The sequence below is a fragment of the Pelodiscus sinensis genome, chromosome 19, assembly GCF_052426305.1.
Source record: "Pelodiscus sinensis isolate ZL-2025 chromosome 19, ASM5242630v1, whole genome shotgun sequence".
Classification (NCBI taxonomy): Eukaryota; Metazoa; Chordata; order Testudines; family Trionychidae; genus Pelodiscus; species Pelodiscus sinensis.
The window spans coordinates 21,085,026-21,095,402 of NC_143070.1; positions in this window are offsets into that span (position 1 = coordinate 21,085,026).

The following is a 10,377-nucleotide window of genomic DNA, read 5'->3' on the forward strand; positions in this document are numbered from 1 at the left end:
AATGTCCGCCGCTTTTTTCCGGCTTTTAAAAAAGCCGGAAAAGAGCGTCTACACTGGCCCCGATCCTCCGGAAAAAGCGCCCTTTTCCGGAGGCTCTTATTCAAAGTATTCAAAGTAGGAATAAGAGCCTCCGGAAAAGGGCGCTTTTTCCGGAGGATCAGGGCCAGTGTAGACGCTCTTTTCCGGCTTTTTTAAAAGCCGGAAAAAAGCGGCGGACATTTTTATTTAAATGCCGCGGGGGATATTTAAATCCCCTGCGGATTTCCCTACGACGACTCATGAAATTTACATGCCCCTTCCGGAAAAGGGGCCAGTGTAGACGTAGCCGAGGTGGGGAAAACTTCTCAGCAAGCAGAATCTGGCCTGCCTAGGGCTTTGATCCTGCCCATGAGTCAGTGCCAGGCCCCACCTCCTTATGGGCATGTGCTGCAGAGGAAGGAGCTCAGCCCTGCCCCTCTTTCTACCAAGCAGCCACTGGAAGTTTTGGAGGGTTTTTTTTATTTGTTTTTTGGCTTCTCACTTGTGTGGTGTCCAGCTGAGTTTTCTGTGGATCAGTGACCCCCAACTGAAAAATGGTTTCTCCACCCCTGTCTTAAATAAAGGAAGACATTGAAACTTTTTGTGTTGGCCATAAAGTTTTATTTTGTTTAAAATGGAGTTTGACAGAGTAACACAGTCACAATGCTTGATCTGTTTTATAATGTAATTAAAACTGATCTCCCCAGCTGCTGCACTAGCATAATGGCTCAGGTATAATGATATAATTAACTGTGTGTGTCCATTAGCAACTTGTAGTATGTGGAAAGGTTTGCATCAACTCAGTGTGTGTGGTGGAAAGAGTGTGGCCAAAACACAGGTCTCACTGTGAGCAGGCTTTGAACCTGTGCAGGGAAACTATTGCATGCGTTCCCAAACTGGGGAGAAGTTTTGCTGCTATTTTTGGCGGGGGCGAGGGGGGGCCTGCGGGTTTTTCAAAAAACAAAAAGGGAGGCATGATGCGGAAAAGTTTGGGAACTGCTGCCCTATTTGATTTCAGTTCTAACACCTTAACCACTCAGGCATTACAGCTATGAGTGCAGTAGTGCCGTAGGGCCAGGAAAACTGGTAAATAATCCCAGTGCCCAGGCCTGACATCACCTGCCACACAGAATTCAAACAGCAAACCTGGCTCCCGAAGCACAGCAGGAGTTTGTGGTTTCCCAGTGCAGGTAAAAATCCTGTTTCCAGTGAGGTCTGTGTTTTGGCCACATGCAAGCTGCACAACCCCCAAGACATTCTCCTCACACTCCTCATCCCCCATCAATCCCCTTCTGCCACTTTCAGAGAGATGCCAGGGATGGTGCCTTATGCTGGGTCCCTAAGGTCTCAGAGAAACTCAGCTCCTTCAGCCTCTGCCTGCCTGTGTATCAAAGCTTGGGGAACTGTTCCTGCTGTATATGAGGGTGAGATGCTGCTTCATTCTCAGCCTATCTTGTTTCTGAGGTTTAGATGGTGTTTGTGTTTATTTCTTGCGTGATCTGCTTTGCCCTGTGTGCTCACATCACTCCAGCCAATCTCTGGATTGATAGAGCTTTTCGCCTTTTTCTAAACTACGGTGTGTTGCTAGATGTGCTGCAGGAACCTGTGCAGGAACAACAGCTGGTGCATTGGCCTCACAACATGGCGGGGTGAGTGCCCCGGGTAGCACACTTACACTGCTGAGGCTTGTGACTTGGTCAAGATGGGACAGGGCTGGAGAACCAGGCTTTGGGGATGGGAGTAGCTGCAGCTAGGTCTGGCCCAGGCTGTATAAATATTTGTGTGAGGGCAGCATTAGGGGCCATTTCCACTTTATCCTGGCAGCACAGGGTGAGAGGGGCCCAGGCTGGGGAGACACAGGATGTTGGGAGGGGCCCAGTTTCAGGTGGCAAACCAGGGGGCCCTTCACTATCAATAACTTAGTGCATCTCTCTCCCAATAGTTCTGTCAGTACCAAGCTCTGGGGGCAGTCAGCCCTGTCAGTGCAAGGAAATAGCAGAATGAAGGTGCCTGTACAGCCTGGACCCAGGGCTGTTGTGCATGTAACACAGACTCACAAGTCCTTTTCTGTCACTGTTTCAATCCGTCCCCACTCCCAAAGATCATGGTGCTTTCTCCCACCTCTGGGGCTGGCAGTGAAGATCAGATGCCTTTCTAGAGTTGATTGAGTGCAAACCTCACTACTGTGCCATGCAGGAAGCTGCTGGTACTCGGGGGGTGCAGTGGTTCAGATGAGATGATTTAATTGTCTCTTCTGGCCTTAAGTCTGCAGGTTGCATATGGTGCCCTGAGCAGCCTCTGATATTCCCTACTTGAGCCCCAGAACTAGCTGTGACTAGGGGACGGGGAACAGGAGAAGCAGCTCAAACAGTAGCGACATCACAAGGGCCTTTTGCAGCACCTCAGGTCATTGGTTGGGAGGCAGTGACCTCACAGAGGTTCCATGACAACAACCAGGTGGGACGGGCTGCAGGGCTGGAACAATCTCAAAGACCCCCTGTCCCCCTGCTCCTCCATTGCTTGGCTGTCTGGAATCTCCTTTGTGAGTTTTCCCCTTGAGGGCAGAAGGGATTGAGGGTCACATCTGGGAGTGTCTCTGGAGATTTCCCCAAGCTGCAGTGGGAAAGGGACTGTGAAAGGCATGGTTACAGGAGGGGCTGGCACTGAACTGAGCAGAGCTCTGTAAGAAGGTTGCAAACACCTGATGTGTGTGTGTGGGGGGGGGGGTGTTGAACCAATGTGTGCAGAACACAACAGATTAACAGTCCATCATCTAGATCACTTGGTCACCTATTCTGAGCTGTAGGTGTTTATTTCAAACTACCCAAGTCAGCACTGCTGGGAGCCTTTGTGCCACTCTCTGGCTGGCCAGGGACACCCAGGGCTGGAAGGTTTTGGTTTTCACAGTGTTCCCTGGGCTATTGGACAAAGCTCAGTGCTGATGATAAACCCAAACACACCCTGGGTGCCTAGAGACAGGCTGACTAGTCACAGCCTAGCTCAGAGTGCTTTCTGCAATGGGAAGATGTGCGTGGAGCAGGCACAGGGGAGCGGCACATGGCTCTGTTCACTCTGCTATGTTGCATGTGATCCCTGCTGTCCTGTGCTGTTCTGCAGGAACTCTGTGTGTGCCTCAGTTTCCCTGGGCACCGCACTGTTATCTAGATGGGGATGGGAATTCTGGATGTGACTCACTGAGGCCTGCTCTGTACTCGGCTGGGCAGGTCGGCTTAAGGGATGCAAAATGCCGACCTGCCAGGGAAGCTGAATCCAGCTACCAATTGTACGTCTCTGGTCCCTGGGCTAACAAGTCTATTCTACACTGTCCCCATGTGACGTAACAAACCTTCTGTTCTACCTGCCGGCTAAGAGTCACGTCCGGCTGTAGATGGGGTCGCGGGGCCCGGTGACACCCGGTGACTTACTGGTGTTTCTCACTTGCTTCCCAAACCTCCGCTAATGGCACCTCAGCCTGGGATCATCTGCCTGAGCCTCTTCCTGCTCTTCAGCGTCATTCTCCACCAAAGGCTCATGCTGGGGCAGGAAGCCTCTTCAGCCCTGTTTTGCTGATGGGAGAAAGGAGGCTCATGAGAGTCAGGTGACATGCCTGGGGCTGGCCAGGAGAAGTTCTGGGGGGAGGGGGGACAGAGGGGACAGATGCTTTTTCTTAGGGGGAGGGAGGGTGGGTGTGTTCCTGTTCCTCCCCGTACACTCTTTCTGGCTGGCTTACCGAGAGTGCCTGTCTCCCCACTTCCTTCTTGCCTCTTGAAGAAGTGACATGCCCAGCTGGGCTGAGCTGAGGGTGAGGATGGTGGGGGTGAGACTGGGAGCCACATCACCTGGTGCCTCCCAAATGGTGTCCCCTGACAGAGCCAGCCCCTCGGTGTGGGCTGCAGCTGGGCAGAGCAAGTGGGGTCGGGGGCCACAGTGCAGTAGTGTGACTGGGTTCTAAACAGCAGAGGAGGAAGCTCTTGCTGGAGAGGAGTGGAGCTGTTTGAGCTTGTATGCAGATGTTTTCTTGAGCAGAGCCCTGTGGGAGCGGGAACGGGAGCGGGTTGGTGAGCAGGGCCCAAATTTGGTAAGTGGGGTCGAGCTGGGGCATCAGGATGGGAATGAGCAGGAGGGACACGGTGTGGGATAGTCATGTGGGGCCGTGAGGCCATGCCTGTCATGAGGTGAGTGTGTTTGTGCAATTGAGGTCAGGCAGTGGTTGTGCCTGGGGACCTTATACGTAGCTAGTAAAGAAACTACTACAATCATGTAGGTGGTTTTCTCAGGGAGAGGCTAATCTGTTGGGCTACGTCTAGACTGACATGATTTTCCGCAAATGCTTTTAACGGAAAGGTTTTCCGTTAAAAACATTTTCGGAACAGAACGTCTAGATTGGCACGGACGCTTTTCCGCAAAAGCACTTTTTGCGGAAAAGCATCCGAGGCCAATCTAGACACGCTTTTCCGCAAAGAGCATCTACCATTTTTGAGATCGGGGCTTTTTTGCGGAAAACAAATCTGGGCTGTCTACGCTGGCCCATTTGAGCAAAAGGACTTTTGCCCAAACGGGAGCAGCATAGTATTTCCGCAAGAACACTGACAATCTTACATGAGGTTGTCAGTGCTTTTGCGGAAATTCAAGCGGCCAATGTAGACAGCTGGCAAGTTTTTCCGGAAAAGTGGCTGATTTTCCTTGCACTATGGTTGTGCTGACTCCTGTAATTTCCCCAAATGGCGGAAACTTGACTGTACAATTTGGGGCAGTGGGGGGACTACATTCATGCTTTTCTCTGGTACTCGCTGTGGGGGAAAAAATAGAGCTGTTTTCTGCTTATGCTTTTGCTATGCTGTTTTTTCAGCTACTTTCTTGTATATTTTTTTCCTACCTGGTTTGATGTTACTATCTCAAATAAGGAAAAATGGATCTTGCGCAAAAGGGAGTTTTGCACCAAAAGGTGCTGTCTAAACAGTGCTTTTTTGCACAAAAGGGAAAGGAAGAGGAAATGCAAATGAGAATATAACATATGCAAATGAGCACTCCATTTGCATTTGCTTTTCTACAAGAGGCTCGGGCTATGTCTACACTGGTGGGTTCTTGTGCAAGAACAGCCGTTATTGTGCAAGAATCCACGGAGCTGCCCTCCCGCTCTTGCACCAGAAGATTTACAGTACAGTGTGGTAAGAGAGGGCTTCTTGCGCAAGAGCTATGCTCTTTTCTTACAAGTGCAAGCTCTCTTGTGCAAGCGAGCAGTGTGGACGAATGGCAGGGGTTTCTTGCACAAGAAAGCCCTATGGCTAAAGTGGCCATTGGAGCTTTCTTGCGCAAGAGAGTGTACACACTGCCATGGGCGCTCTTGCACGAAAGCACATCTTGCATATGGCAGTGTGGACATGTTTTTGCACAAGACTCGTTGCACAAGAACCCTTGCTCAAGATGTTCTCGCGCAAAAAGCCACCAGTGTAGACATAGCCTTGTAGTGTAACCATAGCATCTGTTTGCAGCAGGCTCTGTTCCTTCTGCCTTTCCCTGGCTTATCTGGAGATTGCCAGAAGCTGCACAGTCTGCTCCCCTGTGCTCCTAGCTGGCTTGGAAGCTTCTTCTCGAAAGTGCCTCTTGAAAAACTTTCTGTGTGCAAGTATACTTGTGCAAGATATTCTTGTGCAATAACCCGCCAGTGTAGACATAGCCGAGATGTGCTTTTGCGCAAGAGCATTCATGCCGGTGTAGTTGCTCTCTTGCGCAAGAAAGCTCTGATGGCCATTTTAACCATAGGGGCTTCTTGCGCAAGAAATTCATGTTGCCTGTCTACACTGGCCTCTTCTGGAAGAGCTCTTGCACAAGAGGGCTTATTCCTGAGAGGGAGCATCAGAGTTCTCGCACAAGAAGCCCTGATTTTCTACAGTACAACATCAGTTTACTTGCGCAGTTTACATTCTTGGCCGTTTTCATGCAAGAATGCGCCAGTGTAGACACAGCCACTGAGTGCTGCAGGGGAGCATGAAGCTATATTGCTGAGCTGCTGGCAGAACATTTTGGGGAACAACCAGCAGCCGGCCGGTAGGAGCAGTGGCAGGCGGCCACCGGAGCAGCTGGTGGGAATGACTGGCAGGTAGTTGGCAGAGCAGCTGGTGGGAACAACCGGTGGGATAGCTGATGGAGTGTGGCAGAATGGCTCATGTTAAAGGCTGCAGTAGAATCCTATGGAGAGGCAGGGCCATTGGCCTCAGACCATGTAAGGTGCCCCCTTATCAACTCCCCCATTCCACCCAGGTGACTTTGGGGTTGTTGGACTCTCTATGAAGAGACTTTTGGGGTGTTGGACTTTTGGGGACTTTGGGTGATTCTTGCATGGGGTGGGTCTTTGCTCATGCTTTGGTCTATGAATCCTAGTTGTGGTGTTTTCCCAGTTTTATGCTGATGTCAGTTACCTCAGGTTAATAAAGATTTGCTGCTGTACCAAGGCTCTGTGCTTGTGAGAGGGGAAGAATTGCCTCTTTGAGGCACCCAGGAGTGTGTGTAAGATTTTCCAGGTCACTAGTTGGGGGCTTGAGCCGGTGTTGCATTACATTGTTGGGAGGGGACCTCTAGATACTGAACCCAGTCCTTGCTGCTATTAACTTGGCCTGGGAAAAGGGTTACATAAGTGCTCTGGGAATAGTGTGATTGCGAAGGGGGAAGTGATGTGCTATGTTAATTGGGTGGGTTGGAGATTTCTGATACTTCAGGCCAGAAACCTGTTTTCTCACTTTCAAATGGTCCATGAGGCTGCAAAGGACCAAAAGAGGGAAACTGCCAGCTGGGAATGAAACAGGCAAAGCTGGGATTTCTCTACTGCTGGATTTGTGAAGAAGCCAGCAAACTCCCAAGGGATGGTCTGTTCCTTCTCTCCCCAGGCAGGGTGATCCCCTCCCATAGGAAAACACTCAGACAGAAAGCAGAGAAGCTGGAGCTGTGGGAGACACAAGCGGGACTGAAAGAAGAAAAAAGAAATTACACACAAGAAGAGGGGAGGAGGTGGCTCTTTCAGTCTAGTTTTGAAAGCCCTAGTGGGGCAACTCTGCCTCCCTGAGGCTTGTTCCCACTGCTCCTGTCACAGCCAGGTAAAGGGAGGCCACGGCCCAGCAGCTTTCTGCTCCTGCATGGCTTGCTTTTGGGGAGAGCAAGTCGGAAGAGGGAGGGGCAACTGGAAAATGTGGCATCCATCCCACTGCCTCTCGCATGCTAAGCAAGCGTTCTGTCATCTAGTTCCAGAGCCCACAGCGTCCCTGAAAATGCCCAAGGCTCCTTTTTGAAAGGGCCACTTGTGAGGCTAATACCTGTGGATTGGCTAGCTCTGCTGGTTAGAGCATGGTGCTAATAATGCCAGTGTGATGGGTTCATGCCCTATGCCAGCCATGGAAAAGGTTAGGCTGGTGGCCTCTTTTCCTTTAGCTGCCTGCTAAGGACAGGGAAGCAGAAATCAGAAAGAAGCCAAGGGCTTTGCAGAAAGGAGACCAGAGATCTGGTAGCAGGAGGCTCCATCATGCACAGACCCTATGCAGGCCCAGCCTGCTGGAAGGAGGCTCTGGACACCTCCATCTCTCCTCTCCCTCAGCTTCTTCCTTCATCTGGGGGCCCAAAGGGACTTGTGCCCTGTACCCAGTCACCTTCCCCAGTGGAAAGAGAAGAAACTTTTGGCAGGGCTCTCATTTTACCCCCAACCTACTGACCTGATGGCCTGACTTCTTGCTCCCCACTGTATCCACCTCACAGTCTCCTGTGGGGCAGCCTCTCTGGCCCACACTGCTCCTGTCACACTCTAGAACAGAACAGCCCCCAGGGGTAGGGCTGAGCCATGGGGCACTGGGGGAGGAGCAGGGGCAGGAGGAGCTGAGAGTTGGCCTCAGACCTCAGGGACCCAGCATGAGGCACCATCCCAGGCGTGTCTCAGAAAGGCGCAGAAGGGGATTGAGGGGAGAGTGTCTCAGGGCTCGGATAGCTTGTTGCCTTGGTTAGGGGAGTGGCCAAAACACAGGCCTCATTGTGAGCATGATTTGAACCTGCACAGGGAAACCCTATTAGATTTCTAGTCCAATGCTTTAACCACTTGACTATCACAACTGTGAGCTCAACAGTGTCCCAAGGCCAGGGAAACTGGTACATAAGTCCAGTGCCCAGGCCTGATGTCACCTGCCTCACAGAATTCACACAGCAAAACTGGTTCCCAGAGCAGAGAGGGAGTTTGGAGGGTCATTGCTGGGCTGTGGGGTGAAGCATCAAACCAGCCCCCTCCTGTTGGGCCTATGAGTGTTGAAGAATCTGGGCCCCTTGCACCTGGGCAACAGCAAACAAAAAGTGTGTGGGGGGGCACACAGAGACGCTGTTGGGCTGCCTGGGCCTGGGCCATGAAGTAGGAAATGGTTGAGGCTGTGGGTGGCCAGGGAGCTCCCCGGCCCCTGTGATTGCCAGGGTGGAAGCAAAGGGCAAGGCTGAGAGAGATGAAGCCTCCTGTCTCCTCCCCTGGCCTGAGGCAACAGGGCTTCTTCCTCCCGCATGTGCGGGGGCAGGAGGGAGCCATTCAGGCTTAGCTGAAGCTTTTGTGCTGGGACTGGAGGCTTAAGTCCGAGCTTAAGCCTTAGCGGAACTTGTTCCTTCCCCCTATTCCTGCCTTGCTGCCTCCTTTGGTCAGCGGTGCACATGAGGCAGCCAGGAGAGCTGACTGCCAAGGGCCGAGGAGGCCAAGGCACAAGCCTCTCAGAAACTACAGGTCTGAGGCCTCTAGCTTGACCAAGCTCATGCCAAGGGGCTTTCTGTGGTGACGGGTGGGGGAGGGATGCCAGGCCCAGGCCAGTGGGAGAAGGGACAGTGCCTGCCAGGGCAGAAAGGGGAGCTGCAGAGTGAGAGATGAGTGTTTCTGACTGGTTTGGAGTGACAGGGAGGTTGTGACCGCAGGACATCTGTGTGAGACTCTCCTGGGGGTCACAGGCCAGGGGGAGAGCTCCTTGGTACCACACACTGGCCGCTCACTCCTGCTCCATGGTTGTCCCAGTGCTATGGGTATGAGCAAGGTGCCTGTAACTCCCTGCTGGGACTCCTGCTGGGAGCATGGGTCCTGCCCTGCCTGGTGGGGGGGGGGGGAGGGACAAACACATGGCTGGTTCACAGTGTAGAAGCTATTTTATGTTTAGCTAGAAGCCATCTTGTATAACAGAAACCATTTCAGCTTTTTGTCTTTGCACATAGGCCAGAGTGAACTTTGCGCCAGGCCAAGACAGATGTGCTATTGGAATGTGTTAATTGGGCTGGTTCAGAGAGGAGAGGTACTCCCTCGTACCTGTCCGCCCTCTTGTTGATAAGGCTTTGTTTTTCCTAGTTTAATTGATTATTTCTGTAATTGGATGCCCTGACGTCAGACTGTTTGGTTAAGGGTATAAAGATACTAGGATTGATTGTATTAAGCAGCTTTACTGGGCCGGACTTTGCTGGGACCACGTTTGGCTCACTTTGCTTTACTGATCAATAAAGCAATCAGTTGTTAGCCGCCTAAACAGAGAGGAGCGTGTTTTTGCTTTGACAATTTGGAGGTTCCACCGAGATTCCTAACGCGCCACTTGCCTGTATGGATGGACCGTCACTCTACTTCCAAACCTCTCAGAGCGCTCAATAGAAGGTAAAGGGGATACCTGTTATGAAATCTCCTGGCGAGGGCTTAGGATTTGGAGTGACAGCCGGCCATTGGGGTAAGGGGAGCTACAGAATTCAATTTTGTGGAGCGGCTAACATTTTTGTCTGTCTGTGTCTGTTTTTGTCTATTAGGCCTGTCTTATGTGTCACAGTTCCAAAAGGACACACCAGTGTCTCTAGTGAGGCAGCCATACGCTGGACCCTCTGTGTTCGGACGCTAAAAGCTGGTGTGGTGCCATTACTCTCTCTCGGCACACGGAACTGTGGGGAAGCTTTGTTGTCTCTCTCTGTTATTTGTGGGCGTAGTATTGACCTCTGAGGCTAACCCCAGGCCATAGTACCCCATTCAAGCCAGGCTGTCTCCAGGCACCAGGACGCGGTGTTATGCCAGGCTGGGACGGGTGCCGGAAACCCCTGCGAGCCAGATGGACCTTGAGTCCAGTGCCTCGCAACAAAAGGGGGGGGGGGACCAGTGTGAGCAGGCAGATTTCTCTTAATTCGGTGACTCGCAGAAGGTGTAAGCAGGCGGACTTTTAGTTCAGTGCCTTACAGAATCTAAGCGTGTGCAGAAAATGGGGGTAGGTCAGTCTACAGGAATTCCAGTGCCTTTATGATAACAGCTTTCTGGTATAGGATCCTAATGAAGTCTGATATTAAGTGCCGGATGTCTTAGGGCAGCGCCACTTAATAGAAACACCCATGAGA